This window comes from Hyla sarda, chromosome 6 (genome assembly GCF_029499605.1).
Source record: "Hyla sarda isolate aHylSar1 chromosome 6, aHylSar1.hap1, whole genome shotgun sequence".
Classification (NCBI taxonomy): Eukaryota; Metazoa; Chordata; class Amphibia; order Anura; family Hylidae; genus Hyla; species Hyla sarda.
The window spans coordinates 282,683,083-282,708,909 of record NC_079194.1 but is presented as its reverse complement, the minus strand read 5'-3'; the positions used below and the strand labels follow the sequence as shown (position 1 = coordinate 282,708,909).

Genomic DNA, 25,827 nt, shown 5'->3' with positions numbered 1-25,827 from the left:
CTCATAAATCGGTTTAATCTGCTGTTTACCAGAGCGGTTTGCTTTAAATCACGGACAGAGGTGTTTTCGGAGAAGACTTTACTTTTTGGTTACCTTAATTCAACTCTGAGCATTGTAGAAGTGAAAACCTGCCAATGCTGTCTTCAGTGGAAACGCTGTGTCGACTCATTGGTCTAGGGGTATGATCCTCACTTAGGGTTCCTTCCCAACCTTATCATTCCGTGAGCTATCTTTAGTCTTCTCCTTGTTTGTTTTCTGACAACAGCGGTGTGGAACTTCTGTCCTTCTCAGTCCTGTGTGTGAATAAATTTGGTGTTGACAAACGGCCATTCGACGCTGTCTCAGCTTGGCTCGTTGGTGTTGGCAAACGTCCTTTTGGTGCGAGAGGTCCCGGGTTCAAATCCCGGACGAGCCCTGGTTTTTCCTGAGGAGTGACCTTTCTCCTTTTTCTCACCTCTTGTCAACATGCCCATAGTAAGCCTCCACCCAATGGATTTTTTGCAAATCTGCCAAGACAAAAGTACCTGACACGCCTCAGGAGTATGGCAGAAATCTGGCTCGTTGGTCTAGAGGAATGATTCTCGCTTAGGGTGCGAGAGGCCCCGGGTTCAAATCCCTGATGAGCCCTGTCACCACCTTCATTTGCCGCCCTCACCTCTCATAAATCGGTTTAATCTGCTGTTTACCAGAGCGGTTTGCTTTAAATCACGAACAGAGGTGTTTTCGGAGAAGACTTTACTTTTTGGTTACCTTAATTCAACTCTGAGCATTGTAGAAGTGAAAACCTGCCAATGCTGTCTTCAGTGGAAACGCTGTGTCGACTCATTGGTCTAGGGGTATGATCCTCACTTAGGGTTCCTTCCCAACCTTATCATTCCGTGAGCTATCTTTAGTCTTCTCCTTGTTTGTTTTCTGACAACAGCGGTGTGGAACTTCTGTCCTTCTCAGTCCTGTGTGTGAATAAATTTGGTGTTGACAAACGGCCATTCGACGCTGTCTCAGCTTGGCTCGTTGGTGTTGGCAAACGGCCTTTTGAAGCTGTCTCAGCTTGGCTTGTTGTTCTAGTGGTATGATTCTCGCTTAGGGTGCGAGAGGTCCCGGGTTCAAATCCCGGACGAGCCCACCTTTTGAGAGCATTCCTGCTCATCCAGTTCCATGAGTAGCATGTAGTCTTCTCCTTGTGTGTTTTCTGGCACCAGTGTCCAACCCCTCACTGGCTTATGCAATACATGTAATGCTTGCAAAGTGTCTTTCTTTTATTTTAATTGTCTATCATTCTGAATGGACTTTTATGCAGATGATCCATTAGAGATTGATATTTGCCTCTGTAGGTGCCAAGCAAGCTCTCCACATGGCAGCATACTTTGAGAGGTCAAAGTCAGCATAGGAAGGAAACCAGCAGCTGCCACCTCTGGCTCGTTGGTCTAGGGGTATGATTCTCGCTTTGGGTGCGAGAGGTCCCGGGTTCAAATCCCGGACGAGCCCTGGTTTTTCCTGAGGAGTGACCTTTCTCCTTTTTCTCACCTCTTGTCAACATGCCCCTAGTAAGCCTCCACCCAATGGATTTTTTGCAAATCTGCCAAGACAAAAGTACCTGACACGCCTCAGGAGTATGGCAGAATTCTGGCTCGTTGGTCTAGAGGAATGATTCTCGCTTAGGGTGCGAGAGGCCCCGGGTTCGAATCCCTGATGAGCCCTGTCACCACCTTCATTTGCCGCCCTCACCTCTCATAAATCGGTTTAATCTGCTGTTTACCAGAGCAGTTTGCTTTAAATCACGGACAGTGGTGTTTTCGGAGAAGACTTTACTTTTTGGTTACCTTAATTCAACTCTGAGCATTGTAGAAGTGAAAACCTGCCAATGCTGTCTTCAGTGGAAACGCTGTGTCGACTCATTGGTCTAGGGGTATGATCCTCACTTAGGGTTCCTTCCCAACCTTATCATTCCGTGAGCTATCTTTAGTCTTCTCCTTGTTTGTTTTCTGACAGCAGCAGTCCTGTGAATAAATTTGGTGTTGGCAAACGGCCTTTCGACGTTGTCTCAGCTTGACTCGTTGGTGTTGGCAAACGTCCTTTTGGTGTTGTCTCAACTTGGCTCGTTGGTCTAGGGGTATGATTCTCGCTTAGGGTGCGAGAGGTCCCGGGTTCAAATCCCGGAGGAGCCCACCTTTTGAGAGCATTCCTGCTCATCCAGTTCCATGAGTAGCATGTAGTCTTCTACTTGTGTGTTTTCTGGCACCAGTGTCTGCCAAGACAAAAGTACCTGACACGCCTCAGGAGTATGGCAGAATTCTGGCTCGTTGGTCTAGTGGTATGATTCTCGCTTCGGGTGTGAGAGGCCCCGAGTTCGTATCCCGGACGAGCCCTGAAACCAGCAGCTGCCACCTCTGGCTCGTTGGTCTAGGGGTATGATTCTCGCTTTGGGTGCGAGAGGTCCCGGGTTCAAATCCCGGACGAGCCCTGGTTTTTCCTGAGGAGTGACCTTTCTCCTTTTTCTCACCTCTTGTCAACATGCCCATAGTAAGCTTCACCCAATGGATTTTTTGCAAATCTGCCAAGACAAAAGTACCTGACACGCCTCAGGAGTATGGCAGAATTCTGGCTCGTTGGTCTAGAGGAATGATTCTCGCTTAGGGTGCGAGAGGCCCCGGGTTCGAATCCCTGATGAGCCCTGTCACCACCTTCATTTGCCGCCCTCACCTCTCATAAATCGGTTTCATCTGCTGTTTACCAGAGCGGTTTGCTTTAAATCACGGACAGAGGTGTTTTCGGAGAAGACTTTACTTTTTGGTTACCTTAATTCAACTCTGAGCATTGTAGAAGTGAAAACCTGCCAATGCTGTCTTCAGTGGAAACGCTATGTCGACTCATTGGTCTAGGGGTATGATCCTCACTTAGGGTTCCTTCCCAACCTTATCATTCCGTGAGCTATCTTTAGTCTTCTCCTTGTTTGTTTTCTGACAGCAGCAGTCCTGTGAATAAATTTGGTGTTGGCAAACGGCCTTTCGACGTTGTCTCAGCTTGGCTCGTTGGTGTTGGCAAACGTCCTTTTGGTGTTGTCTCAGCTTGGCTCGTTGGTCTAGGGGTATGATTCTCGCTTAGGGTGCGAGAGGTCCCGGGTTCAAATCCCGGACGAGCCCACCTTTTGAGAGCATTCCTGCTCATCCAGTTCCTTGAGTAGCATGTAGTCTTCTACTTGTGTGTTTTCTGGCACCAGTGTCTGCCAAGACAAAAGTACCTGACACGCCTCAGGAGTATGGCAGAATTCTGGCTCGTTGGTCTAGAGGTATGATTCTCGCTTCGGGTGCGAGAGGCCCCGGGTTCGAATCCCGGACGAGCCCTGTCACCGCCTTCATTTGCCGCCCTCATCTCTCATAAAACGGTTTCATCTGCTGTTTACCAGAGCGGTTTGCTTTAAATCACGGACAGAGGTGTTTTCGGAGAAGACTTTACTTTTTGGTTACCTTATTTCAACTCTGAGCATTGTAGAAGTGAAAACCTGCCAATGCTGTCTTCAGTGGAAACGCTGTGTCGACTCATTGGTCTAGGGGTATGATCCTCACTTAGGGTTCCTTCCCAACCTTATCATTCCGTGAGCTATCTTTAGTCTTCTCCTTGTTTGTTTTCTGACAGCAGCAGTCCTGTGAATAAATTTGGTGTTGGCAAACGGCCTTTCGACGTTGTCTCAGCTTGGCTCGTTGGTGTTGGCAAACGTCCTTTTGGTGCTGTCTCAGCTCGGCTCGTTGGTCTAGGGGTATGATTCTCGCTTAGGGTGCGAGAGGTCCCGGGTTCAAATCCCGGACGAGCCCACCTTTTGAGAGCATTCCTGCTCATCCAGTTCCATGAGTAGCATGTAGTCTTCTCCTTGTGTGTTTTCTGGCACCAGTGTCCAACCCCTCACTGGCTTATGCAATACATGTAATGCTTGCAAAGTGCCTTTCTTTTATTTTAATTGTCTATCATTCTGAATGGACTTTTATGCAGATGATCCATTAGAGATTGATATTTGCCTCTGTAGGTGCCAAGCAAGCTCCCCACATGGCAGCATACTTTGAGAGGTTAAAGTCAGCATAGGAAGGAAACCAGCAGCTGCCACCTCTGGCTCGTTGGTCTAGGGGTATGATTCTCGCTTTGGGTGCGAGAGGTCTCGGGTTCAAATCCCGAACGAGCCCTAGCTTTTCCTGAGGAGTGACCTTTCTTCTTTTTCTCACCTCTTGTCAACATGCCCATAGTAAGCCTCCACCCAATGGATTTTTGCACATCTGCCAAGGCATCCTCACTTAGGGTTCCTTCCCATCCTTATCATTCCGTGAGCTATCTTTAGTCTTCTCCTTGTTTGTTTTCTGACAGCAGCAGTCCTGTGAATAAATTTGGTGTTGGCAAACGGCCTTTCGACGTTGTCTCAGCTTGGCTCGTTGGTGTTGGCAAACGTCCTTTTGGAGCTGTCTCAGCTTGGCTTGTTGGTCTAGGGGTATGATTCTCGCTTAGGGTGCGAGAGGTCCCTGGTTCAAATCCCGGACGAGCCCACCTTTTGAGAGCATTCCTGCTCATCCAGTTCCATGAGTAGCATGTAGTCTTCTCCTTGTGTGTTTTCTGGCACCAGTGTCCAACCCCTCACTGGCTTATGCAATACATGTAATGCTTGCAAAGTGCCTTTCTTTTATTTTAATTGTCTATCATTCTGAATGGACTTTTATGCAGATGATCCATTAGAGATTGATATTTGCCTCTGTAGGTGCCAAGCAAGCTCTCCACATGGCAGCATACTTTGAGAGGTCAAAGTCAGCATAGGAAGGAAACCAGCAGCTGCCACCTCTGGCTCGTTGGTCTAGGGGTATGATTCTCGCTTTGGGTGCGAGAGGTCCCGGGTTCAAATCCCGGACGAGCCCTGGTTTTTCCTGAGGAGTGACCTTTCTCCTTTTTCTCACCTCTTGTCAACATGCCCATAGTAAGCTTCACCCAATGGATTTTTTGCAAATCTGCCAAGACAAAAGTACCTGACACGCCTCAGGAGTATGGCAGAATTCTGGCTCGTTGGTCTAGAGGAATGATTCTCGCTTAGGGTGCGAGAGGCCCCGGGTTCGAATCCCTGATGAGCCCTGTCACCACCTTCATTTGCCGCCCTCACCTCTCATAAATCGGTTTCATCTGCTGTTTACCAGAGCGGTTTGCTTTAAATCACGGACAGAGGTGTTTTCGGAGAAGACTTTACTTTTTGGTTACCTTAATTCAACTCTGAGCATTGTAGAAGTGAAAACCTGCCAATGCTGTCTTCAGTGGAAACGCTATGTCGACTCATTGGTCTAGGGGTATGATCCTCACTTAGGGTTCCTTCCCAACCTTATCATTCCGTGAGCTATCTTTAGTCTTCTCCTTGTTTGTTTTCTGACAACAGCGGTGTGGAACTTCTGTCCTTCTCAGTCCTGTGTGTGAATAAATTTGATGTTGACAAACGGCCATTCGACGCTGTCTCAGCTTGGCTCGTTGGTGTTGGCAAACGGCCTTTTGAAGCTGTCTCAGCTTGGCTCGTTGGTCTAGGGGAATGATTCTCGCTTAGGGTGCGAGAGGTCCCGGGTTCAAATCCCGGACGAGCCCACCTTTTGAGAGCATTCCTGCTCATCCAGTTCCATGAGTAGCATGTAGTCTTCTCCTTGTGTGTTTTCTGGCACCAGTGTCCAACCCCTCACTGGCTTATGCAATACATGTAATGCTTGCAAAGTGCCTTTCTTTTATTTTAATTGTCTATCATTCTGAATGGACTTTTATGCAGATGATCCATTAGAGATTGATATTTGCCTCTGTAGGTGCCAAGCAAGCTCTCCACATGGCAGCATACTTTGAGAGGTCAAAGTCGTCATAGGAAGGAAACCAGCAGCTGCCACCTCTGGCTCGTTGGTCTAGGGGTATGATTCTCGCTTTGGGTGCGAGAGGTCCCGGGTTCAAATCCCGGACGAGCCCTGGCTTTTCCTGAGGAGTGACCTTTCTCCTTTTTCTCACCTCTTGTCAACATGCCCATAGTAAGCCTCCACCCAATGGATTTTTTGCAAATCTGCCAAGACAAAAGTACCTAACACGCCTCAGGAGTATGGCAGAATTCTGGCTCGTTGGTCTAGAGGTATGATTCTCGCTTCGGGTGCGAGAGGCCCCGGGTTCGAATACCGGACGAGCCCTGTCACCACCTTCATTTGCCGCCCTCACCTCTCATAAATCGGTTTCATCTGCTGTTTACCAGAGCGGTTTGCTTTAAATCACGGACAGAGGTGTTTTCGGAGAAGACTTTACTTTTTGGTTACCTTAATTCAACTCTGAGCATTGTAGAAGTGAAAACCTGCCAATGCTGTCTTCAGTGGAAACGCTGTGTCGACTCATTGGTCTAGGGGTATGATCCTCACTTAGGGTTCCTTCCCAACCTTATCATTCCGTGAGCTATCTTTAGTCTTCTCCTTGTTTGTTTTCTGACAGCAGCAGTCCTGTGAATAAATTTGGTGTTGGCAAACGGCCTTTCGACGTTGTCTCAGCTTGGCTCGTTGGTGTTGGCAAACGTCCTTTTGGTGTTGTCTCAGCTTGGCTCGTTGGTCTAGGGGTATGATTCTCGCTTAGGGTGCGAGAGGTCCCGGGTTCAAATCCCGGACGAGCCCACCTTTTGAGAGCATTCCTGCTCATCCAGTTCCTTGAGTAGCATGTAGTCTTCTACTTGTGTGTTTTCTGGCACCAGTGTCTGCCAAGACAAAAGTACCTGACACGCCTCAGGAGTATGGCAGAATTCTGTCTCGTTGGTCTAGTGGTATGATTCTCGCTTCGGGTGCGAGAGGCCCCGGGTTCGAATCCCGGGCGAGCCCTGTCACCACCTTCATTTACCGCCCTCACCTCTCATAAATCGGTTTCATCTGCTCTTTTCCAGAGCGGTTTGCTTTAAATCACGGACAGAGGTGTTTTCGGAGAAGACTTTACTTTTTGGTTACCTTAATTCAACTCTGAGCATTGTAGAAGTGAAAACCTGCCAATGCTGTCTTCAGTGGAAACGCTGTGTCGACTCATTGGTCTAGGGGTATGATCCTCACTTAGGGTTCCTTCCCAACCTTATCATTCCGTGAGCTATCTTTAGTCTTCTCCTTGTTTGTTTTCTGACAACAGCGGTGTGGAACTTCTGTCCTTCTCAGTCCTGTGTGTGAATAAATTTGGTGTTGACAAACGGCCATTCGACGCTGTCTCAGCTTGGCTCGTTGGTGTTGGCAAACGGCCTTTTGAAGCTGTCTCAGCTTGGCTCGTTGGTGTTGGCAAACGTCCTTTTGGTGCTGTCTCAGCTCGGCTCGTTGGTCTAGGGGTATGATTCTCGCTTAGGGTGCGAGAGGCCCCGGGTTCGAATCCCGGACGAGCCCTGTCACCGCCTTCATTTGCCGCCCTCACCTCTCATAAATCGGTTTCATCTGCTATTTACCAGAGCGGTTTGCTTTAAATCACGGACAGAGGTGTTTTCGGAGAAGACTTTACTTTTTGGTTACCTTAATTCAACTCTGAGCATTGTAGAAGTGAAAACCTGCCAATGCTGTCTTCAGTGGAAACGCTGTGTCGACTCATTGGTCTAGGGGTATGATCCTCACTTAGGGTTCCTTCCCATCCTTATCATTCCGTGAGCTATCTTTAGTCTTCTCCTTGTTTGTTTTCTGACAGCAGCAGTCCTGTGAATAAATTTGGTGTTGGCAAACGGCCTTTCGACGTTGTCTCAGCTTGGCTCGTTGGTGTTGGCAAACGTCCTTTTGGTGCTGTCTCAGCTTGGCTCGTTGGTCTAGGGGTATGATTCTCGCTTAGGGTGCGAGAGGTCCCGGGTTCAAATCCCGGACGAGCCCACCTTTTGAGAGCATTCCTGCTCATCCAGTTCCATGAGTAGCATGTAGTCTTCTCCTTGTGTGTTTTCTGGCACCAGTGTCCAACCCCTCACTGGCTTATGCAATACATGTAATGCTTGCAAAGTGCCTATCTTTTATTTTAATTGTCTATCATTCTGAATGGACTTTTATGCAGATGAACCCTTAGAGATTGATATTTGCCTCTGTAGGTGCCAAGCAAGCTCTCCACATGGCAGCATACTTTGAGAGGTCAAAGTCAGCATAGGAAGGAAACCAGCATCTGCCACCTCTGGCTCGTTGGTCTAGGGGTATGATTCTCGCTTTGGGTGCGAGAGGTCCCGGGTTCAAATCCCGGACGAGCCCTGGTTTTTCCTGAGGAGTGACCTTTCTCCTTTTTCTCACCTCTTGTCAACATGCCCATAGTAAGCCTCCACCCAATGGATTTTTTGCAAATCTGCCAAGACAAAAGTACCTGACACGCCTCAGGAGTATGGCAGAAATCTGGCTCGTTGGTCTAGAGGAATGATTCTCGCTTAGGGTGCGAGAGGCCCCGGGTTCGAATCCCTGATGAGCCCTGTCACCACCTTCATTTGCCGCCCTCACCTCTCATAAATCGGTTTAATCTGCTGTTTACCAGAGCGGTTTGCTTTAAATCACGGACAGAGGTGTTTTCGGAGAAGACTTTACTTTTTGGTTACCTTAATTCAACTCTGAGCATTGTAGAAGTGAAAACCTGCCAATGCTGTCTTCAGTGGAAACGCTGTGTCGACTCATTGGTCTAGGGGTATGATCCTCACTTAGGGTTCCTTCCCAACCTTATCATTCCGTGAGCTATCTTTAGTCTTCTCCTTGTTTGTTTTCTGACAACAGCGGTGTGGAACTTCTGTCCTTCTCAGTCCTGTGTGTGAATAAATTTGGTGTTGACAAACGGCCATTCGACGCTGTCTCAGCTTGGCTCGTTGGTGTTGGCAAACGGCCTTTTGAAGCTGTCTCAGCTTGGCTCGTTGGTCTAGGGGTATGATTCTCGCTTAGGGTGCGAGAGGTCCCGGGTTCAAATCCCGGACGAGCCCACCTTTTGAGAGCATTCCTGCTCATCCAGTTCCATGAGTAGCATGTAGTTTTCTCCTTGTGTGTTTTCTGGCACCAGTGTCCAACCCCTCACTGGCTTATGCAATACATGTAATGCTTGCAAAGTGCCTATCTTTTATTTTAATTGTCTATCATTCTGAATGGACTTTTATGCAGATGAACCCTTAGAGATTGATATTTGCCTCTGTAGGTGCCAAGCAAGCTCTCCACATGGCAGCATACTTTGAGAGGTCAAAGTCAGCATAGGAAGGAAACCAGCAGCTGCCACCTCTGGCTCGTTGGTCTAGGGGTATGATTCTCGCTTTGGGTGCGAGAGGTCTCGGGTTCAAATCCCGAACGAGCCCTAGCTTTTCCTGAGGAGTGACCTTTCTCCTTTTTCTCACCTCTTGTCAACATGCCCATAGTAAGCCTCCGCCCATAGTAAGCCTCCACCCAAAGGATTTTTGCAAATCTGCCAAGGCAAAAGTACCTGACACGCCTCAGGAGTATGGCAGAATTCTGGCTCGTTGGTCTAGAGGTATGATTCTCGCTTCGGGTGCGAGAGGCCCCGGGTTCGAATCCCGGACGAGCCCTGTCACCGCCTTCATTTGCCGCCCTCACCTCTCATAAATCGGTTTCATCTGCTGTTTACCAGAGCGGTTTGCTTTAAATCACGGACAGAGGTGTTTTCGGAGAAGACTTTACTTTTTGGTTACCTTAATTCAACTCTGAGCATTGTAGAAGTGAAAACCTGCCAATGCTGTCTTCAGTGGAAACGCTGTGTCGACTCATTGGTCTAGGGGTATGATCCTCACTTAGGGTTCCTTCCCAACCTTATCATTCCGTGAGCTATCTTTAGTCTTCTCCTTGTTTGTTTTCTGACAACAGCGGTGTGGAACTTCTGTCCTTCTCAGTCCTGTGTGTGAATAAATTTGGTGTTGACAAACGGCCTTTCGACGCTGTCTCAGCTTGGCTCGTTGGTGTTGGCAAACGGACTTTTGAAGCTGTCTCAGCTTGGCTCGTTGGTCTAGGGGTATGATTCTCGCTTAGGGTGCGAGAGGTCCCGGGTTCAAATCCCGGACGAGCCCACCTTTTGAGAGCATTCCTGCTCATCCAGTTCCATGAGTAGCATGTAGTCTTTTCCTTGTGTGTTTTCTGGCACCAGTGTCCAACCCCTCACTGGCTTATGCAATACATGTAATGCTTGCAAAGTGCCTTTCTTTTATTTTAATTGTCTATTATTCTGAATGGACTTTTATGCAGATGATCCATTAGAGATTGATATTTGCCTCTGTAGGTGCCAAGCAAGCTCCCCACATGGCAGCATACTTTGAGAGGTCAAAGTCAGCATAGGAAGGAAACCAGCAGCTGCCACCTCTGGCTCGTTGGTCTAGGGGTATGATTCTCGCTTTGGGTGCGAGAGGTCTCGGGTTCAAATCCCGAACGAGCCCTAGCTTTTCCTGAGGAGTGACCTTTCTCCTTTTTCTCACCTCTTGTCAACATGCCCATAGTAAGCCTCCACCCAAAGGATTTTTGCAAATCTGCCAAGGCAAAAGTACCTGACACGCCTCAGGAGTATGGCAGAATTCTGGCTCGTTGGTCTAGAGGTATGATTCTCGCTTCGGGTGCGAGAGGCCCCGGGTTCGAATCCCGGACGAGCCCTGTCACCACCTTCATTTGCCGCCCTCACCTCTCATAAATCGGTTTAATCTGCTGTTTACCAGAGCAGTTTGCTTTAAATCACGGACATTGGTGTTTTCGGAGAAGACTTTACTTTTTGGTTACCTTAATTCAACTCTGAGCATTGTAGAAGTGAAAACCTGCCAATGCTGTCTTCAGTGGAAACGCTGTGTCGACTCATTGGTCTAGGGGTATGATCCTCACTTAGGGTTCCTTCCCATCCTTATCATTCCGTGAGCTATCTTTAGTCTTCTCCTTGTTTGTTTTCTGACAGCAGCAGTCCTGTGAATAAATTTGGTGTTGGCAAACGGCCTTTCGACGTTGTCTCAGCTTGGCTCGTTGGTGTTGGCAAACGTCCTTTTGGTGCTGTCTCAGCTTGGCTCGTTGGTCTAGGGGTATGATTCTCGCTTAGGGTGCGAGAGGTCCCGGGTTCAAATCCCGGACGAGCCCACTTTTTGAGAGCATTCCTGCTCATCCAGTTCCATGAGTAGCATGTAGTCTTCTCCTTGTGTGTTTTCTGGCACCAGTGTCCAACCCCTCACTGGCTTATGCAATACATGTAATGCTTGCAAAGTGCCTATCTTTTATTTTAATTGTCTATCATTCTGAATGGACTTTTATGCAGATGAACCCTTAGAGATTGATATTTGCCTCTGTAGGTGCCAAGCAAGCTCTCCACATGGCAGCATACTTTGAGAGGTCAAAGTCAGCATAGGAAGGAAACCAGCAGCTGCCACCTCTGGCTCGTTGGTCTAGGGGTATGATTCTCGCTTTGGGTGCGAGAGGTCCCGGGTTCAAATCCCGGACGAGCCCTGGTTTTTCCTGAGGAGTGACCTTTCTCCTTTTTCTCACCTCTTGTCAACATGCCCATAGTAAGCCTCCACCCAATGGATTTTTGGCAAATCTGCCAAGACAAAAGTACCTGACACGCCTCAGGAGTATGGCAGAAATCTGGCTCGTTGGTCTAGAGGAATGATTCTCGCTTAGGGTGCGAGAGGCCCCGGGTTCGAATCCCTGATGAGCCCTGTCACCACCTTCATTTGCCGCCCTCACCTCTCATAAATCGGTTTCATCTGCTGTTTACCAGAGCGGTTTGCTTTAAATCACGGACAGAGGTGTTTTCGGAGAAGACTTTACTTTTTGGTTACCTTAATTCAACTCTGAGCATTGTAGAAGTGAAAACCTGCCAATGCTGTCTTCAGTGGAAACGCTGTGTCGACTCATTGGTCTAGGGGTATGATCCTCACTTAGGGTTCCTTCCCAACCTTATCATTCCGTGAGCTATCTTTAGTCTTCTCCTTGTTTGTTTTCTGACAACAGCGGTGTGGAACTTCTGTCCTTCTCAGTCCTGTGTGTGAATAAATTTGGTGTTGACAAACGGCCATTCGACGCTGTCTCAGCTTGGCTCGTTGGTGTTGGCAAACGGCCTTTTGAAGCTGTCTCAGCTTGGCTCGTTGGTCTAGGGGTATGATTCTCGCTTAGGGTGCGAGAGGTCCCGGGTTCAAATCCCGGACGAGCCCACCTTTTGAGAGCATTCCTGCTCATCCAGTTCCATGAGTAGCATGTAGTTTTCTCCTTGTGTGTTTTCTGGCACCAGTGTCCAACCCCTCACTGGCTTATGCAATACATGTAATGCTTGCAAAGTGCCTTTTTTTTATTTTAATTGTCTATCATTCTGAATGGACTTTTATGCAGATGATCCATTAGAGATTGATATTTGCCTCTGTAGGTGCCAAGCAAGCTCTCCACATGGCAGCATACTTTGAGAGGTCAAAGTCAGCATAGGAAGGAAACCAGCAGCTGCCACCTCTGGCTCGTTGGTCTAGGGGTATGATTCTCGCTTTGGGTGCGAGAGGTCCCGGGTTCAAATCCCGGACGAGCCCTGGTTTTTCCTGAGGAGTGACCTTTCTCCTTTTTCTCACCTCTTGTCAACATGCCCATAGTAAGCCTCCACCCAATGGATTTTTTGCAAATCTGCCAAGACAAAAGTACCTGACACGCCTCAGGAGTATGGCAGAATTCTGGCTCGTTGGTCTAGAGGAATGATTCTCGCTTAGGGTGCGAGAGGCCCCGGGTTCGAATCCCTGATGAGCCCTGTCACCACCTTCATTTGCCGCCCTCACCTCTCATAAATCGGTTTAATCTGCTGTTTACCAGAGCGGTTTGCTTTAAATCACGGACAGAGGTGTTTTCGGAGATGACTTTACTTTTTGGTTACCTTAATTCAACTCTGAGCATTGTAGAAGTGAACACCTGCCAATGCTGTCTTCAGTGGAAACGCTGTGTCGACTCATTGGTCTAGGGGTATGATCCTCACTTAGGGTTCCTTCCCAACCTTATCATTCCGTGAGCTATCTTTAGTCTTCTCCTTGTTTGTTTTCTGACAGCAGCAGTCCTGTGAATAAATTTGGTGTTGGCAAACGGCCTTTCGACGTTGTCTCAGCTTGGCTCGTTGGTGTTGGCAAACGTCCTTTTGGTGCTGTCTCAGCTCGGCTCGTTGGTCTAGGGGTATGATTCTCGCTTAGGGTGCGAGAGGTCCCGGGTTCAAATCCCGGACGAGCCCACCTTTTGAGAGCATTCCTGCTCATCCAGTTCCATGAGTAGCATGTAGTCTTCTCCTTGTGTGTTTTCTGGCACCAGTGTCCAACCCCTCACTGGCTTATGCAATACATGTAATGCTTGCAAAGTGCCTTTCTTTTATTTTAATTGTCTATCATTCTGAATGGACTTTTATGCAGATGATCCATTAGAGATTGATATTTGCCTCTGTAGGTGCCAAGCAAGCTCCCCACATGGCAGCATACTTTGAGAGGTCAAAGTCAGCATAGGAAGGAAACCAGCAGCTGCCACCTCTGGCTCGTTGGTCTAGGGGTATGATTCTCGCTTTGGGTGCGAGAGGTCTCGGGTTCAAATCCCGAACGAGCCCTAGCTTTTCCTGAGGAGTGACCTTTCTCCTTTTTCTCACCTCTTGTCAACATGCCCATAGTAAGCCTCCACCCAATGGATTTTTGCAAATCTGCCAAGGCAAAAGTACCTGACACGCCTCAGGAGTATGGCAGAATTCTGGCTCGTTGGTCTAGAGGTATGATTCTCGCTTCGGGTGCGAGAGGCCCCGGGTTCGAATCCCGGACGAGCCCTGTCACCACCTTCATTTGCCGCCCTCACCTCTCATAAATCGGTTTCATCTGCTGTTTACCAGAGCGGTTTGCTTTAAATCACGGACAGAGGTGTTTTCGGAGAAGACTTTACTTTTTGGTTACCTTAATTCAACTCTGAGCATTGTAGAAGTGAAAACCTGCCAATGCTGTCTTCAGTGGAAACGCTGTGTCGACTCATTGGTCTAGGGGTATGATCCTCACTTAGGGTTCCTTCCCAACCTTATCATTCCGTGTGCTATCTTTAGTCTTCTCCTTGTTTGTTTTCTGACAGCAGCAGTCCTGTGAATAAATTTGGTGTTGGCAAACGGCCTTTCGACGTCTCAGCTTGGCTCGTTGGTGTTGGCAAACGTCCTTTTGGTGCTGTCTCAGCTCGGCTCGTTGGTCTAGGGGTATGATTCTCGCTTAGGGTGCGAGAGGTCCGGGTTCAAATCCCGGACGAGCCCACCTTTTGAGAGCATTCCTGCTCATCCAGTTCCATGAGTAGCATGTAGTCTTCTCCTTGTGTGTTTTCTGGCACCAGTGTCCAACCCCTCACTGGCTTATGCAATACATGTAATGCTTGCAAAGTGCCTTTCTTTTATTTTAATTGTCTATCATTCTGAATGGACTTTTATGCAGATGATCCATTAGAGATTGATATTTGCCTCTGTAGGTGCCAAGCAAGCTCTCCACATGGCAGCATACTTTGAGAGGTCAAAGTCAGGATAGGAAGGAATCCAGCAGCTGCCACCTCTGGCTCGTTGGTCTAGGGGTATGATTCTCGCTTTGGGTGCGAGAGGTCTCGGGTTCAAATCCCAAACGAGCCCTAGCTTTTCCTGAGGAGTCACCTTTCTCCTTTTTCTCACCTCTTGTCAACATGCCCATAGTAAGCCTCCACCCAAAGGATTTTTGCAAATCTGCCAAGGCAAAAGTACCTGACACGCCTCAGGAGTATGGCAGAATTCTGGCTCGTTGGTCTAGAGGTATGATTCTCGCTTCGGGTGCGAGAGGCCCCGGGTTCGAATCCCGGACGAGCCCTGTCACCACCTTCATTTGCCGCCCTCACCTCTCATAAATCGGTTTCATCTGCTGTTTACCAGAGCGGTTTGCTTTAAATCACGGACAGAGGTGTTTTCGGAGAAGACTTTACTTTTTGGTTACCTTAATTCAACTCTGAGCATTGTAGAAGTGAAAACCTGCCAATGCTGTCTTCAGTGGAAACGCTGTGTCGACTCATTGGTCTAGGGGTATGATCCTCACTTAGGGTTCCTTCTCAACCTTATCATTCCGTGTGCTATCTTTAGTCTTCTCCTTGTTTGTTTTCTGACAACAGCAGTCCTGTGAATAAATTTGGTGTTGGCAAACGGCCTTTCGACGTTGTCTCAGCTTGGCTCGTTGGTGTTGGCAAACGTCCTTTTGGTGCTGTCACAGCTCGGCTCGTTGGTCTAGGGGTATGATTCTCGCTTAGGGTGCGAGAGGTCCCGGGTTCAAATCCCGGACGAGCCCACCTTTTGAGAGCATTCCTGCTCATCCAGTTCCATGAGTAGCATGTAGTCTTCTCCTTGTGTGTTTTCTGGCACCAGTGTCCAACCCCTCACTGGCTTATGCAATACATGTAATGCTTGCAAAGTGCCTTTCTTTTATTTTAATTGTCTATCATTCTGAATGGACTTTTATGCAGATGATCCATTAGAGATTGATATTTGCCTCTGTAGGTGCCAAGCAAGCTCTCCACATGGCAGCATACTTTGAGAGGTCAAAGTCAGCATAGGAAGGAAACCAGCAGCTGCCACCTCTGGCTCGTTGGTCTAGGGGTATGATTCTCGCTTTGGGTGCGAGAGGTCCCGGGTTCAAATCCTGGACGAGCCCTGGTTTTTCCTGAGGAGTGACCTTTCTCCTTTTTCTCACCTCTTGTCAACATGCCCATAGTAAGCCTCCACCCAATGGATTTTTTGCAAATCTGCCAAGACAAAAGTACCTGACACGCCTCAGGAGTATGGCAGAATTCTGGCTCGTTGGTCTAGAGGAATGATTCTCGCTTAGGGTGCGAGAGGCCCCGGGTTCAAATCCCTGATGAGCCTTGTCTCCACCTTCATTTGCCGCCCTCACCTCTCATAAATCGGTTTAATCTGCTGTTTACCAGAGCGGTTTGCTTTAAATCACGGACAGAGGTGTTTTCAGAGAAGACTTTACTTTTTGGTTACCTTAATTCAACTCTGAGCATTGTAGAAGTGAAAACCTGCCAATGCTGTCTTCAGTGGAAACGCTGTGTCGACTCATTGGTCTAGGGGTATGATCCTCACTTAGGGTTCCTTCCCAACCTTATCATTCCGTGAGCTATCTTTAGTCTTCTCCTTGTTTGTTTTCTGACAACAGCGGTGTGGAACTTCTGTCCTTCTCAGTCCTGTGTGTGAATAAATTTGGTGTTGACAAACGGCCGTTCGACGCTGTCTCAGCTTGGCTCGTTGGTGTTGGCACACGGCCTTTTGAAGCTGTCTCAGCTTGGCTTGTTGTTCTAGTGGTATGATTCTCGCTTAGGGTGCGAGAGGTCCCGGGTTCAAATCCCGGACGAGCCCACCTTTTGAGAGCATTCCTGCTCATCCAGTTCCATGAGTAGCATGTAGTCTTCTCCTTGTGTGTTTTCTGGCACCAGTGTCCAACCCCTCACTGGCTTATGCAATACATGTAATGCTTGCAAAGTGCCTTTCTTTTATTTTAATTGTCTATCATTCTGAATGGACTTTTATGCAGATGATCCATTAGAGATTGATATTTGCCTCTGTAGGTGCCAAGCAAGCTCTCCACATGGCAGCATACTTTGAGAGGTCAAAGTCAGCATAGGAAGGAATCCAGCAGCTGCCACCTCTGGCTCGTTGGTCTAGGGGTATGATTCTCGCTTTGGGTGCGAGAGGTCTCGGGTTCAAATCCCAAACGAGCCCTAGCTTTTCCTGAGGAGTGACCTTTCTCCTTTTTCTCACCTCTTGTCAACATGCCCATAGTAAGCCTCCACCCAAAGGATTTTTGCAAATCTGCCAAGGCAAAAGTACCTGACACGCCTCAGGAGTATGGCAGAATTCTGGCTCGTTGGTCTAGAGGAATGATTCTCGCTTAGGGTGCGAGAGGCCCCGGGTTCAAATCCCTGATGAGCCTTGTCTCCACCTTCATTTGCCGCCCTCACCTCTCATAAATCGGTTTAATCTGCTGTTTACCAGAGCGGTTTGCTTTAAATCACGGACAGAGGTGTTTTCGGAGAAGACTTTACTTTTTGGTTACCTTAATTCAACTCTGAGCATTGTAGAAGTGAAAACCTGCCAATGCTGTCTTCAGTGGAAACGCTGTGTCGACTCATTGGTCTAGGGGTATGATCCTCACTTAGGGTTCCTTCCCAACCTTATCATTCCGTGAGCTATCTTTAGTCTTCTCCTTGTTTGTTTTCTGACAACAGCGGTGTGGAACTTCTGTCCTTCTCAGTCCTGTGTGTGAATAAATTTGGTGTTGACAAACGGCCGTTCGACGCTGTCTCAGCTTGGCTCGTTGGTGTTGGCACACGGCCTTTTGAAGCTGTCTCAGCTTGGCTTGTTGTTCTAGTGGTATGATTCTCGCTTAGGGTGCGAGAGGTCCCGGGTTCAAATCCCGGACGAGCCCACCTTTTGAGAGCATTCCTGCTCATCCAGTTCCATGAGTAGCATGTAGTCTTCTCCTTGTGTGTTTTCTGGCACCAGTGTCCAACCCCTCACTGGCTTATGCAATACATGTAATGCTTGCAAAGTGTCTTTCTTTTATTTTAATTGTCTATCATTCTGAATGGACTTTTATGCAGATGATCCATTAGAGATTGATATTTGCCTCTGTAGGTGCCAAGCAAGCTCCCCACATGGCAGCATACTTTGAGAGGTCAAAGTCAGCATAGGAAGTAAACCAGCACCTGCCACCTCTGGCTCGTTGGTCTAGGGGTATGATTCTCGCTTTGGGTGCGAGAGGTCTCGGGTTCAAATCCCGAACGAGCCCTGGTTTTTCCTGAGGAGTGACCTTTCTCCTTTTTCTCACCTCTTGTCAACATGCCCATAGTAAGCCTCCACCCAATGGATTTTTTGCAAATCTGCCAAGACAAAAGTACCTGACACGCCTCAGGAGTATGGCAGAAATCTGGCTCGTTGGTCTAGAGTAATGATTCTCGCTTAGGGTGCGAGAGGCCCCGGGTTCGAATCCCTGATGAGCCCTGTCACCACCTTCATTTGCCGCCCTCACCTCTCATAAATCGGTTTAATCTGCTGTTTACCAGAGCGCTTTGCTTTAAATCACGGACAGAGGTGTTTTCGGAGAAGACTTTACTTTTTGGTTACCTTAATTCAACTCTGAGCATTGTAGAAGTGAAAACCTGCCAATGCTGTCTTCAGTGGAAACGCTGTGTCGACTCATTGGTCTAGGGGTATGATCCTCACTTAGGGTTCCTTCCCAACCTTATCATTCCGTGAGCTATCTTTAGTCTTCTCCTTGTTTGTTTTCTGACAGCAGCAGTCCTGTGAATAAATTTGGTGTTGGCAAACGGCCTTTCGACGTTGTCTCAGCTTGACTCGTTGGTGTTGGCAAACGTCCTTTTGGTGTTGTCTCAACTTGGCTCGTTGGTCTAGGGGTATGATTCTCGCTTAGGGTGCGAGAGGTCCCGGGTTCAAATCCCGGACGAGCCCACCTTTTGAGAGCATTCCTGCTCATCCAGTTCCATGAGTAGCATGTAGTCTTCTACTTGTGTGTTTTCTGGCACCAGTGTCTGCCAAGACAAAAGTACCTGACACGCCTCAGGAGTATGGCAGAATTCTGGCTCGTTGGTCTAGTGGTATGATTCTCGCTTCGGGTGTGAGAGGCCCCGAGTTCGTATCCCGGACGAGCCCTGTCACCACCTTCATTTACCGCCCTCACCTCTCATAAATCGGTTTCATCTGCTCTTTACCAGAGCGGTTTGCTTTAAGTCACGGACAGAGGTGTTTCCGGAGAAGACTTTACTTTTTGGTTACCTTAATTCAACTCTGAGCATTGTAGAAGTGAAAACCTGCCAATGCTGTCTTCAGTGGAAACGCTGTGTCGACTCATTGGTCTAGGGGTATGATCCTCACTTAGGGTTCCTTCCCATCCTTATCATTCCGTGAGCTATCTTTAGTCTTCTCCTTGTTTGTTTTCTGACAGCAGCAGTCCTGTGAATAAATTTGGTGTTGGCAAACGGCCTTTCGACGTTGTCTCAGCTTGGCTCGTTGGTGTTGGCAAACGTCCTTTTGGTGCAGTCTCAGCTTGGCTCGTTGGTCTAGGGGTATGATTCTCGCTTAGGGTGCGAGAGGTCCCGGATTCAAATCCCGGACGAGCCCACCTTTTGATGGCATTCCTGCTCATCCAGTTCCATGAGTAGCATGTAGTCTTCTCCTTGTGTGTTTTCTGGCACCAGTGTCCAACCCCTCACTGGCTTATGCAATACATGTAATGCTTGCAAAGTGTCTTTCTTTTATTTTAATTGTCTATCATTCTGAATGGACTTTTATGCAGATGATCCATTAGAGATTGATATTTGCCTCTGTAGGTGCCAAGCAAGCTCCCCACATGGCAGCATACTTTGAGAGGTCAAAGTCAGCATAGGAAGTAAACCAGCACCTGCCACCTCTGGCTCGTTGGTCTAGGGGTATGATTCTCGCTTTGGGTGCGAGAGGTCTCGGGTTCAAATCCCGAACGAGCCCTGGTTTTTCCTGAGGAGTGACCTTTCTCCTTTTTCTCACCTCTTGTCAACATGCCCATAGTAAGCCTCCACCCAATGGATTTTTTGCAAATCTGCCAAGACAAAAGTACCTGACACGCCTCAGGAGTATGGCAGAAATCTGGCTCGTTGGTCTAGAGTAATGATTCTCGCTTAGGGTGCGAGAGGCCCCGGGTTCGAATCCCTGATGAGCCCTGTCACCACCTTTATTTGCCGCCCTCACCTCTCATAAATCGGTTTAATCTGCTGTTTACCAGAGCGGTTTGCTTTAAATCACGGACAGAGGTGTTTTCGGAGAAGACTTTACTTTTTGGTTACCTTAATTCAACTCTGAGCATTGTAGAAGTGAAAACCTGCCAATGCTGTCTTCAGTGGAAACGCTGTGTCGACTCATTGGTCTAGGGGTATGATCCTCACTTAGGGTTCCTTCCCAACCTTATCATTCCGTGAGCTATCTTTAGTCTTCTCCTTGTTTGTTTTCTGACAGCAGCAGTCCTGTGAATAAATTTGGTGTTGGCAAACGGCTCAGCTTGACTCGTTGGTGTTGGCAAACGTCCTTTTGGTGTTGTCTCAACTTGGCTCGTTGGTCTAGGGGTATGATTCTCGCTTAGGGTGCGAGAGGTCCCGGGTTCAAATCCCGGACGAGCCCACCTTTTGAGAGCATTCCTGCTCATCCAGTTCCTTGAGTAGCATGTAGTCTTCTACTTGTGTGTTTTCTGGCACCAGTGTCTGCCAAGACAAAAGTACCTGACACGCCTCAGGTGCATGGCAGAATTCTGGCTCGTTGGTCTAGTGGTATGATTCTCGCTTCGGGTGCGAGAGGCCCTGGGTTCGAATCCCGGACGAGCCCTGTCACCACCTTCATTTACCGCCCTCACCTCTCATAAATCGGTTTCATCTGCTCTTTTCCAGAGCGGTTTGCTTTAAGTCACGGACAGAGGTGTTTCCGGAGAAGACTTTACTTTTTGGTTACCTTAATTCAACTCTGAGCATTGTAGAAGTGAAAACCTGCCAATGCTGTCTTCAGTGGAAACGCTGTGTCGACTCATTGGTCTAGGGGTATGATCCTCACTTAGGGTTCCTTCCCAACCTTATCATTCCGTGAGCTATCTTTAGTCTTCTCCTTGTTTGTTTTCTGACAACAGCGGTGTGGAACTTCTGTCCTTCTCAGTCCTGTGTGTGAATAAATTTGGTGTTGACAAACGGCCATTCGACGCTGTCTCAGCTTGGCTCGTTGGTGTTGGCAAACGGCCTTTTGAAGCTGTCTCAGCTTGGCTCGTTGGTCTAGGGGTATGATTCTCGCTTAGGGTGAGAGAGGTTCCGGGTTCAAATCCCGGACGAGCCCACCTTTTGAGAGCATTCCTGCTCATCCAGTTCCATGAGTAGCATGTAGTCTTCTCCTTGTGTGTTTTCTGGCACCAGTGTTCAACTCCTCACTGGCTTATGCAATACATGTAATTACTGCAAAGTGCCTTTCTTTTATTTTAATTGTCTATCATTCTGAATGGACTTTTATGCAGATGATCCATTAGAGATTGATATTTGCCTCTGTAGGTGCCAAGCAAGCTCCCCACATGGCAGCATACTTTGAGAGGTCAAAGTCAGCATAGGAAGGAAACCAGCAGCTGCCACCTCTGGCTCGTTGGTCTAGGGGTATGATTCTCGCTTTGGGTGCGAGAGGTCCCGGGTTCAAATCCCGGACGAGCCCTGGTTTTTCCTGAGGAGTGACCTTTCTCCTTTTTCTCACCTCTTGTCAACATGCCCATAGTAAGCCTCCACCCAATGGATTTTTTGCAAATCTGCCAAGACAAAAGTACCTGACACGCCTCAGGAGTATGGCAGAATTCTGGCTCGTTGGTCTAGAGGAATGATTCTCGCTTAGGGTGCGAGAGGCCCCGGGTTTGAATCCCTGATGAGCCCTGTCACCACCTTCATTTGCCGCCCTCACCTCTCATAAATCGGTTTAATCTGCTGTTTACCAGAGCGGTTTGCTTTAAATCACGGACAGAGGTGTTTTCGGAGATGACTTTACTTTTTGGTTACCTTAATTCAACTCTGAGCATTGTAGAAGTGAAAACCTGCCAATGCTGTCTTCAGTGGAAACGCTGTGTCGACTCATTGGTCTAGGGGTATGATCCTCACTTAGGGTTCCTTCCCAACCTTATCATTCCGTGAGCTATCTTTAGTCTTCTCCTTGTTTGTTTTCTGACAACAGCGGTGTGGAACTTCTGTCCTTCTCAGTCCTGTGTGTGAATAAATTTGGTGTTGACAAACGGCCATTCAACGCTGTCTCAGCTTGGCTCGTTGGTGTTGGCAAACGGCCTTTTGAAGCTGTCTCAGCTTGGCTCGTTGGTCTAGGGGTATGATTCTCGCTTAGGGTGCGAGAGGTCCCGGGTTCAAATCCCGGATGAGCCCACCTTTTGAGAGCATTCCTGCTCATCCAGTTCCATGAGTAGCATGTAGTCTTCTCCTTGTGTGTTTTCTGGCACCAGTGTCCAACCCCTCACTGGCTTATGCAATACATGTAATGCTTGCAAAGTGCCTTTCTTTTATTTTAATTGTCTATTATTCTGAATGGACTTTTATGCAGATGATCCATTAGAGATTGATATTTGCCTCTGTAGGTGCCAAGCAAGCTCCCCACATGGCAGCATACTTTGAGAGGTCAAAGTCAGCATAGTAAGGAAACCAGCAGCTGCCACCTCTGGCTCGTTGGTCTAGGGGTATGATTCTCGCTTTGGGTGCGAGAGGTCTCGGGTTCAAATCCCGAAAGAGCCCTAGCTTTTCCTGAGGAGTGACCTTTCTCCTTTTTCTCACCTCTTGTCAACATGCCCATAGTAAGCCTCCACCCAATCGATTTTTGCAAATCTGCCAAGGCAAAAGTACTGACACGCCTCAGGAGTATGGCAGAATTCTGGCTCGTTGGTCTAGAGGTATGATTCTCGCTTCGGGTGCGAGAGGCCCCGGGTTCGAATCCCGGACGAGCCCTGTCACCACCTTCATTTGCCGCCCTCACCTCTCATAAATCGGTTTCATCTGCTGTTTACCAGAGCGGTTTGCTTTAAATCACGGACAGAGGTGTTTTCAGAGAAGACTTTACTTTTTGGTTACCTTAATTCAACTCTGAGCATTGTAGAAGTGAAAACCTGCCAATGCTGTCTTCAGTGGAAACGCTGTGTCGACTCATTGGTCTAGGGGTATGATCCTCACTTAGGGTTCCTTCCCAACCTTATCATTCCGTGAGCTATCTTTAGTCTTCTCCTTGTTTGTTTTCTGACAACAGCGGTGTGGAACTTCTGTCCTTCTCAGTCCTGTGTGTGAATAAATTTGGTGTTGACAAACGGCCGTTCGACGCTGTCTCAGCTTGGCTCGTTGGTGTTGGCACACGGCCTTTTGAAGCTGTCTCAGCTTGGCTTGTTGTTCTAGTGGTATGATTCTCGCTTAGGGTGCGAGAGGTCCCGGGTTCAAATCCCGGACGAGACCACCTTTTGAGAGCATTCCTGCTCATCCAGTTCCATGAGTAGCATGTAGTCTTCTCCTTGTGTGTTTTCTGGCACCAGTGTCCAACCCCTCACTGGCTTATGCAATACATGTAATGCTTGCAAAGTGCCTTTCTTTTATTTTAATTGTCTATCATTCTGAATGGACTTTTATGCAGATGATCCATTAGAGATTGATATTTGCCTCTGTAGGTGCCAAGCAAGCTCTCCACATGGCAGCATACTTTGAGAGGTCAAAGTCAGCATAGGAAGGAAACCAGCAGCTGCCACCTCTGGCTCGTTGGTCTAGGGGTATGATTCTCGCTTTGGGTGCGAGAGGTCCCGGGTTCAAATCCCGGACGACCCCTAGCTTTTCCTGAGGAGTGACCTTTCTCCTTTTTCTCACCTCTTGTCAACATGCCCATAGTAAGCCTCCACCCAATGGATTTTTTGCAAATCTGCCAAGCCAAAAGTACCTGACACGACTCAGGAGTATGGCAGAATTCTGGCTTGTTGGTCTAGAGGTATTATTCTCGCTTTGGGTGAGAGAGGCCCGGGGTTCGAATCCCGGACGAGCCCTATCACCACCTTCATTTGCCGCCCTCACCTCTCATAAATCGGTTTCATCTGCTGTTTACCAGAGCGGTTTGCTTTAAATCACGGACAGAGGTGTTTTCGGAGAAGACTTTACTTTTTGGTTACCTTAATTCAACTCTGAGCATTGTAGAAGTGAAAACCTGCCAATGCTGTCTTCAGTGGAAACGCTGTGTCGACTCATTGGTCTAGGGGTATGATCCTCACTTAGGATTCCTTCCCATCCTTATCATTCCTTGAGCTATCTTTAGTCTTCTCCTTGTTTGTTTTCTGACAGCAGCAGTCCTGTGAATAAATTTGGTGTTGGCAAACGGCCTTTCGACGTTGTCTCAGCTTGGCTCGTTGGTGTTGGCAAACGTCCTTTTGGTGCTGTCTCAGCTTGGCTCGTTGGTCTAGGGGTATGATTCTCGCTTAGGGTGCAAGAGGTCCCGGGTTCAAATCCCGGACGAGCCCACCTTTTGAGAGCATTCCTGCTCATCCAGTTCCATGAGTAGCATGTAGTCTTCTCCTTGTGTGTTTTCTGGCACCAGTGTCCAACCCCTCACTGGCTTATGCAATACATGTAATGCTTGCAAAGTGCCTTTCTTTTATTTTAATTGTCTATCATTCTGAATGGACTTTTATGCAGATGATCCATTAGAGATTGATATTTGCCTCTGTAGGTGCCAAGCAAGCTCTCCACATGGCAGCATACTTTGAGAGGTCAAAGTCAGCATAGGAAGGAAACCAGCAGCTGCCTCCTCTGGCTCGTTGGTCTAGGGGTATGATTCTCGCTTTGGGTGCGAGAGGTCCCGGGTTCAAATCCCGGACGAGCCCTGGATTTTCCTGAGGAGTGACCTTTCTCCTTTTTCTCACCTCTTGTCAACATGCCCATAGTAAGCCTCCACCCAATGGATTTTTTGCAAATCTGCCAAGACAAAAGTACCTGACACGCCTCAAGAGTATGGCAGAATTCTGGCTCGTTGGTCTAGAGGAATGATTCTCGCTTAGGGTGCGAGAGGCCCCGGGTTCGAATCCCTGATGAGCCCTGTCACCACCTTCATTTGCCGCCCTCACCTCTCATAAATCGGTTTAATCTGCTGTTTACCAGAGCGGTTTGCTTTAAATCACGGACAGAGGTGTTTTCGGAGATGACTTTACTTTTTGGTTACCTTAATTCAACTCTGAGCATTGTAGAAGTGAAAACCTGCCAATGCTGTCTTCAGTGGAAACGCTGTGTCGACTCATTGGTCTAGGGGTATGATCCTCACTTAGGGTTCCTTCCCAACCTTATCATTCAGTGAGCTATCTTTAGTCTTCTCCTTGTTTGTTTTCTGACAACAGCGGTGTGGAACTTCTGTCCTTCTCAGTCCTGTGTGTGAATAAATTTGGTGTTGACAAACGGCCATTCGACGCTGTCTCAGCTTGGCTCGTTGGTGTTGGCAAACGGCCTTTTGAAACTGTCTCAGCTTGGCTCGTTGGTCTAGGGGTATGATTCTCGCTTAGGGTGCGAGAGGTCCCGGGTTCAAATCCCGGACGAGCCCACCTTTTGAGAGCATTCCTGCTCATCCAGTTCCATGAGTAGCATGTAGTCTTCTCCTTGTGTGTTTTCTGGCACCAGTGTCCAACCCCTCACTGGCTTATGCAATACATGTAATGCTTGCAAAGTGCCTTTCTTTTATTTTAATTGTCTATTATTCTGAATGGACTTTTATGCAGATGATCCATTAGAGATTGATATTGGCCTCTGTAGGTGCCAAGCAAGCTCCCCACATGGCAGCATACTTTGAGAGGTCAAAGTCAGCATAGGAAGGAAACCAGCAGCTGCCACCTCTGGCTCGTTGGTCTAGGGGTATGATTCTCGCTTTGGGTGCGAGAGGTCCCGGGTTCAAATCCCGGACGAGCCCTGGTTTTTCCTGAGGAGTGACCTTTCTCCTTTTTCTCACCTCTTGTCAACATGCCCATAGTAAGCCTCCACCCAATGGATTTTTTGCAAATCTGCCAAGACAAAAGTACCTGACACGCCTCAGGAGTATGGCAGAATTCTGGCTCAGGAGTATGGCAGAATTCTGGCTTGTTGGTCTAGAGGTATTATTCTCGCTTTGGGTGAGAGAGGCCCCGGGTTCGAATCCCGGACGAGCCCTCTCACCACCTTCATTTGCCGCCCTCACCTCTCATAAATCGGTTTCATCTGCTGTTTACCAGAGCGGTTTGCTTTAAATCACGGACAGAGGTGTTTTCGGAGAAGACTTTACTTTTTGGTTACCTTAATTCAACTCTGAGCATTGTAGAAGTGAAAACCTGCC

General features: G+C 48.1%; 60 non-coding genes across 60 annotated transcripts; all 60 read left to right on the top strand.

Annotated features, from left to right (window-relative positions):
* Window positions 1-1,050: 1,050 nt before the first annotated feature.
* TRNAP-AGG (transfer RNA proline (anticodon AGG)) lies at window positions 1,051-1,122 on the top strand. Its single transcript has one exon. It is a non-coding gene; the product is annotated as a tRNA-Pro (tRNA).
* A 291-nt stretch (window positions 1,123-1,413) lies between these two features.
* TRNAP-UGG (transfer RNA proline (anticodon UGG)) lies at window positions 1,414-1,485 on the top strand. Its single transcript has one exon. It is a non-coding gene; the product is annotated as a tRNA-Pro (tRNA).
* Window positions 1,486-2,093: 608 nt separating this feature from the next.
* On the top strand, window positions 2,094-2,165 carry TRNAP-AGG (transfer RNA proline (anticodon AGG)). The gene has a single exon. It is a non-coding gene; the product is annotated as a tRNA-Pro (tRNA).
* Window positions 2,166-2,294: 129 nt separating this feature from the next.
* On the top strand, window positions 2,295-2,366 carry TRNAP-CGG (transfer RNA proline (anticodon CGG)). Its single transcript has one exon. It is a non-coding gene; the product is annotated as a tRNA-Pro (tRNA).
* Window positions 2,367-2,389: 23 nt separating this feature from the next.
* Window positions 2,390-2,461, top strand: TRNAP-UGG (transfer RNA proline (anticodon UGG)). The gene has a single exon. It is a non-coding gene; the product is annotated as a tRNA-Pro (tRNA).
* Window positions 2,462-3,068: 607 nt separating this feature from the next.
* Window positions 3,069-3,140, top strand: TRNAP-AGG (transfer RNA proline (anticodon AGG)). Its single transcript has one exon. It is a non-coding gene; the product is annotated as a tRNA-Pro (tRNA).
* A 129-nt stretch (window positions 3,141-3,269) lies between these two features.
* TRNAP-CGG (transfer RNA proline (anticodon CGG)) lies at window positions 3,270-3,341 on the top strand. Its single transcript has one exon. It is a non-coding gene; the product is annotated as a tRNA-Pro (tRNA).
* Window positions 3,342-3,737: 396 nt separating this feature from the next.
* On the top strand, window positions 3,738-3,809 carry TRNAP-AGG (transfer RNA proline (anticodon AGG)). Its single transcript has one exon. It is a non-coding gene; the product is annotated as a tRNA-Pro (tRNA).
* Window positions 3,810-4,100: 291 nt separating this feature from the next.
* TRNAP-UGG (transfer RNA proline (anticodon UGG)) lies at window positions 4,101-4,172 on the top strand. Its single transcript has one exon. It is a non-coding gene; the product is annotated as a tRNA-Pro (tRNA).
* A 282-nt stretch (window positions 4,173-4,454) lies between these two features.
* On the top strand, window positions 4,455-4,526 carry TRNAP-AGG (transfer RNA proline (anticodon AGG)). The gene has a single exon. It is a non-coding gene; the product is annotated as a tRNA-Pro (tRNA).
* Window positions 4,527-4,817: 291 nt separating this feature from the next.
* On the top strand, window positions 4,818-4,889 carry TRNAP-UGG (transfer RNA proline (anticodon UGG)). The gene has a single exon. It is a non-coding gene; the product is annotated as a tRNA-Pro (tRNA).
* Window positions 4,890-5,523: 634 nt separating this feature from the next.
* On the top strand, window positions 5,524-5,595 carry TRNAP-AGG (transfer RNA proline (anticodon AGG)). Its single transcript has one exon. It is a non-coding gene; the product is annotated as a tRNA-Pro (tRNA).
* A 291-nt stretch (window positions 5,596-5,886) lies between these two features.
* TRNAP-UGG (transfer RNA proline (anticodon UGG)) lies at window positions 5,887-5,958 on the top strand. The gene has a single exon. It is a non-coding gene; the product is annotated as a tRNA-Pro (tRNA).
* Window positions 5,959-6,098: 140 nt separating this feature from the next.
* On the top strand, window positions 6,099-6,170 carry TRNAP-CGG (transfer RNA proline (anticodon CGG)). Its single transcript has one exon. It is a non-coding gene; the product is annotated as a tRNA-Pro (tRNA).
* Window positions 6,171-6,566: 396 nt separating this feature from the next.
* On the top strand, window positions 6,567-6,638 carry TRNAP-AGG (transfer RNA proline (anticodon AGG)). The gene has a single exon. It is a non-coding gene; the product is annotated as a tRNA-Pro (tRNA).
* Window positions 6,639-6,767: 129 nt separating this feature from the next.
* TRNAP-CGG (transfer RNA proline (anticodon CGG)) lies at window positions 6,768-6,839 on the top strand. The gene has a single exon. It is a non-coding gene; the product is annotated as a tRNA-Pro (tRNA).
* A 468-nt stretch (window positions 6,840-7,307) lies between these two features.
* On the top strand, window positions 7,308-7,379 carry TRNAP-AGG (transfer RNA proline (anticodon AGG)). The gene has a single exon. It is a non-coding gene; the product is annotated as a tRNA-Pro (tRNA).
* A 396-nt stretch (window positions 7,380-7,775) lies between these two features.
* Window positions 7,776-7,847, top strand: TRNAP-AGG (transfer RNA proline (anticodon AGG)). The gene has a single exon. It is a non-coding gene; the product is annotated as a tRNA-Pro (tRNA).
* A 291-nt stretch (window positions 7,848-8,138) lies between these two features.
* Window positions 8,139-8,210, top strand: TRNAP-UGG (transfer RNA proline (anticodon UGG)). The gene has a single exon. It is a non-coding gene; the product is annotated as a tRNA-Pro (tRNA).
* Window positions 8,211-8,845: 635 nt separating this feature from the next.
* Window positions 8,846-8,917, top strand: TRNAP-AGG (transfer RNA proline (anticodon AGG)). Its single transcript has one exon. It is a non-coding gene; the product is annotated as a tRNA-Pro (tRNA).
* A 291-nt stretch (window positions 8,918-9,208) lies between these two features.
* On the top strand, window positions 9,209-9,280 carry TRNAP-UGG (transfer RNA proline (anticodon UGG)). Its single transcript has one exon. It is a non-coding gene; the product is annotated as a tRNA-Pro (tRNA).
* A 156-nt stretch (window positions 9,281-9,436) lies between these two features.
* On the top strand, window positions 9,437-9,508 carry TRNAP-CGG (transfer RNA proline (anticodon CGG)). Its single transcript has one exon. It is a non-coding gene; the product is annotated as a tRNA-Pro (tRNA).
* A 423-nt stretch (window positions 9,509-9,931) lies between these two features.
* Window positions 9,932-10,003, top strand: TRNAP-AGG (transfer RNA proline (anticodon AGG)). Its single transcript has one exon. It is a non-coding gene; the product is annotated as a tRNA-Pro (tRNA).
* Window positions 10,004-10,294: 291 nt separating this feature from the next.
* On the top strand, window positions 10,295-10,366 carry TRNAP-UGG (transfer RNA proline (anticodon UGG)). The gene has a single exon. It is a non-coding gene; the product is annotated as a tRNA-Pro (tRNA).
* A 139-nt stretch (window positions 10,367-10,505) lies between these two features.
* Window positions 10,506-10,577, top strand: TRNAP-CGG (transfer RNA proline (anticodon CGG)). The gene has a single exon. It is a non-coding gene; the product is annotated as a tRNA-Pro (tRNA).
* A 396-nt stretch (window positions 10,578-10,973) lies between these two features.
* On the top strand, window positions 10,974-11,045 carry TRNAP-AGG (transfer RNA proline (anticodon AGG)). The gene has a single exon. It is a non-coding gene; the product is annotated as a tRNA-Pro (tRNA).
* Window positions 11,046-11,336: 291 nt separating this feature from the next.
* Window positions 11,337-11,408, top strand: TRNAP-UGG (transfer RNA proline (anticodon UGG)). The gene has a single exon. It is a non-coding gene; the product is annotated as a tRNA-Pro (tRNA).
* Window positions 11,409-12,043: 635 nt separating this feature from the next.
* TRNAP-AGG (transfer RNA proline (anticodon AGG)) lies at window positions 12,044-12,115 on the top strand. Its single transcript has one exon. It is a non-coding gene; the product is annotated as a tRNA-Pro (tRNA).
* A 291-nt stretch (window positions 12,116-12,406) lies between these two features.
* On the top strand, window positions 12,407-12,478 carry TRNAP-UGG (transfer RNA proline (anticodon UGG)). The gene has a single exon. It is a non-coding gene; the product is annotated as a tRNA-Pro (tRNA).
* A 608-nt stretch (window positions 12,479-13,086) lies between these two features.
* On the top strand, window positions 13,087-13,158 carry TRNAP-AGG (transfer RNA proline (anticodon AGG)). Its single transcript has one exon. It is a non-coding gene; the product is annotated as a tRNA-Pro (tRNA).
* A 291-nt stretch (window positions 13,159-13,449) lies between these two features.
* Window positions 13,450-13,521, top strand: TRNAP-UGG (transfer RNA proline (anticodon UGG)). The gene has a single exon. It is a non-coding gene; the product is annotated as a tRNA-Pro (tRNA).
* A 139-nt stretch (window positions 13,522-13,660) lies between these two features.
* TRNAP-CGG (transfer RNA proline (anticodon CGG)) lies at window positions 13,661-13,732 on the top strand. Its single transcript has one exon. It is a non-coding gene; the product is annotated as a tRNA-Pro (tRNA).
* Window positions 13,733-14,125: 393 nt separating this feature from the next.
* TRNAP-AGG (transfer RNA proline (anticodon AGG)) lies at window positions 14,126-14,196 on the top strand. The gene has a single exon. It is a non-coding gene; the product is annotated as a tRNA-Pro (tRNA).
* Window positions 14,197-14,487: 291 nt separating this feature from the next.
* TRNAP-UGG (transfer RNA proline (anticodon UGG)) lies at window positions 14,488-14,559 on the top strand. The gene has a single exon. It is a non-coding gene; the product is annotated as a tRNA-Pro (tRNA).
* Window positions 14,560-14,698: 139 nt separating this feature from the next.
* On the top strand, window positions 14,699-14,770 carry TRNAP-CGG (transfer RNA proline (anticodon CGG)). Its single transcript has one exon. It is a non-coding gene; the product is annotated as a tRNA-Pro (tRNA).
* Window positions 14,771-15,166: 396 nt separating this feature from the next.
* TRNAP-AGG (transfer RNA proline (anticodon AGG)) lies at window positions 15,167-15,238 on the top strand. Its single transcript has one exon. It is a non-coding gene; the product is annotated as a tRNA-Pro (tRNA).
* Window positions 15,239-15,529: 291 nt separating this feature from the next.
* TRNAP-UGG (transfer RNA proline (anticodon UGG)) lies at window positions 15,530-15,601 on the top strand. Its single transcript has one exon. It is a non-coding gene; the product is annotated as a tRNA-Pro (tRNA).
* A 140-nt stretch (window positions 15,602-15,741) lies between these two features.
* TRNAP-AGG (transfer RNA proline (anticodon AGG)) lies at window positions 15,742-15,813 on the top strand. Its single transcript has one exon. It is a non-coding gene; the product is annotated as a tRNA-Pro (tRNA).
* A 423-nt stretch (window positions 15,814-16,236) lies between these two features.
* TRNAP-AGG (transfer RNA proline (anticodon AGG)) lies at window positions 16,237-16,308 on the top strand. Its single transcript has one exon. It is a non-coding gene; the product is annotated as a tRNA-Pro (tRNA).
* A 291-nt stretch (window positions 16,309-16,599) lies between these two features.
* On the top strand, window positions 16,600-16,671 carry TRNAP-UGG (transfer RNA proline (anticodon UGG)). The gene has a single exon. It is a non-coding gene; the product is annotated as a tRNA-Pro (tRNA).
* Window positions 16,672-16,810: 139 nt separating this feature from the next.
* Window positions 16,811-16,882, top strand: TRNAP-AGG (transfer RNA proline (anticodon AGG)). Its single transcript has one exon. It is a non-coding gene; the product is annotated as a tRNA-Pro (tRNA).
* A 423-nt stretch (window positions 16,883-17,305) lies between these two features.
* TRNAP-AGG (transfer RNA proline (anticodon AGG)) lies at window positions 17,306-17,377 on the top strand. The gene has a single exon. It is a non-coding gene; the product is annotated as a tRNA-Pro (tRNA).
* Window positions 17,378-17,668: 291 nt separating this feature from the next.
* TRNAP-UGG (transfer RNA proline (anticodon UGG)) lies at window positions 17,669-17,740 on the top strand. The gene has a single exon. It is a non-coding gene; the product is annotated as a tRNA-Pro (tRNA).
* Window positions 17,741-18,348: 608 nt separating this feature from the next.
* Window positions 18,349-18,420, top strand: TRNAP-AGG (transfer RNA proline (anticodon AGG)). Its single transcript has one exon. It is a non-coding gene; the product is annotated as a tRNA-Pro (tRNA).
* A 129-nt stretch (window positions 18,421-18,549) lies between these two features.
* Window positions 18,550-18,621, top strand: TRNAP-CGG (transfer RNA proline (anticodon CGG)). The gene has a single exon. It is a non-coding gene; the product is annotated as a tRNA-Pro (tRNA).
* A 396-nt stretch (window positions 18,622-19,017) lies between these two features.
* Window positions 19,018-19,089, top strand: TRNAP-AGG (transfer RNA proline (anticodon AGG)). The gene has a single exon. It is a non-coding gene; the product is annotated as a tRNA-Pro (tRNA).
* A 291-nt stretch (window positions 19,090-19,380) lies between these two features.
* On the top strand, window positions 19,381-19,452 carry TRNAP-UGG (transfer RNA proline (anticodon UGG)). The gene has a single exon. It is a non-coding gene; the product is annotated as a tRNA-Pro (tRNA).
* Window positions 19,453-20,046: 594 nt separating this feature from the next.
* TRNAP-AGG (transfer RNA proline (anticodon AGG)) lies at window positions 20,047-20,118 on the top strand. Its single transcript has one exon. It is a non-coding gene; the product is annotated as a tRNA-Pro (tRNA).
* A 129-nt stretch (window positions 20,119-20,247) lies between these two features.
* On the top strand, window positions 20,248-20,319 carry TRNAP-CGG (transfer RNA proline (anticodon CGG)). The gene has a single exon. It is a non-coding gene; the product is annotated as a tRNA-Pro (tRNA).
* A 423-nt stretch (window positions 20,320-20,742) lies between these two features.
* Window positions 20,743-20,814, top strand: TRNAP-AGG (transfer RNA proline (anticodon AGG)). Its single transcript has one exon. It is a non-coding gene; the product is annotated as a tRNA-Pro (tRNA).
* A 291-nt stretch (window positions 20,815-21,105) lies between these two features.
* TRNAP-UGG (transfer RNA proline (anticodon UGG)) lies at window positions 21,106-21,177 on the top strand. The gene has a single exon. It is a non-coding gene; the product is annotated as a tRNA-Pro (tRNA).
* Window positions 21,178-21,812: 635 nt separating this feature from the next.
* Window positions 21,813-21,884, top strand: TRNAP-AGG (transfer RNA proline (anticodon AGG)). The gene has a single exon. It is a non-coding gene; the product is annotated as a tRNA-Pro (tRNA).
* Window positions 21,885-22,175: 291 nt separating this feature from the next.
* Window positions 22,176-22,247, top strand: TRNAP-UGG (transfer RNA proline (anticodon UGG)). Its single transcript has one exon. It is a non-coding gene; the product is annotated as a tRNA-Pro (tRNA).
* A 138-nt stretch (window positions 22,248-22,385) lies between these two features.
* TRNAP-CGG (transfer RNA proline (anticodon CGG)) lies at window positions 22,386-22,457 on the top strand. Its single transcript has one exon. It is a non-coding gene; the product is annotated as a tRNA-Pro (tRNA).
* A 423-nt stretch (window positions 22,458-22,880) lies between these two features.
* On the top strand, window positions 22,881-22,953 carry TRNAP-AGG (transfer RNA proline (anticodon AGG)). The gene has a single exon. It is a non-coding gene; the product is annotated as a tRNA-Pro (tRNA).
* A 290-nt stretch (window positions 22,954-23,243) lies between these two features.
* On the top strand, window positions 23,244-23,315 carry TRNAP-UGG (transfer RNA proline (anticodon UGG)). The gene has a single exon. It is a non-coding gene; the product is annotated as a tRNA-Pro (tRNA).
* Window positions 23,316-23,923: 608 nt separating this feature from the next.
* Window positions 23,924-23,995, top strand: TRNAP-AGG (transfer RNA proline (anticodon AGG)). The gene has a single exon. It is a non-coding gene; the product is annotated as a tRNA-Pro (tRNA).
* A 291-nt stretch (window positions 23,996-24,286) lies between these two features.
* Window positions 24,287-24,358, top strand: TRNAP-UGG (transfer RNA proline (anticodon UGG)). Its single transcript has one exon. It is a non-coding gene; the product is annotated as a tRNA-Pro (tRNA).
* Window positions 24,359-24,993: 635 nt separating this feature from the next.
* On the top strand, window positions 24,994-25,065 carry TRNAP-AGG (transfer RNA proline (anticodon AGG)). Its single transcript has one exon. It is a non-coding gene; the product is annotated as a tRNA-Pro (tRNA).
* A 291-nt stretch (window positions 25,066-25,356) lies between these two features.
* Window positions 25,357-25,428, top strand: TRNAP-UGG (transfer RNA proline (anticodon UGG)). The gene has a single exon. It is a non-coding gene; the product is annotated as a tRNA-Pro (tRNA).
* Window positions 25,429-25,827: the final 399 nt, after the last annotated feature.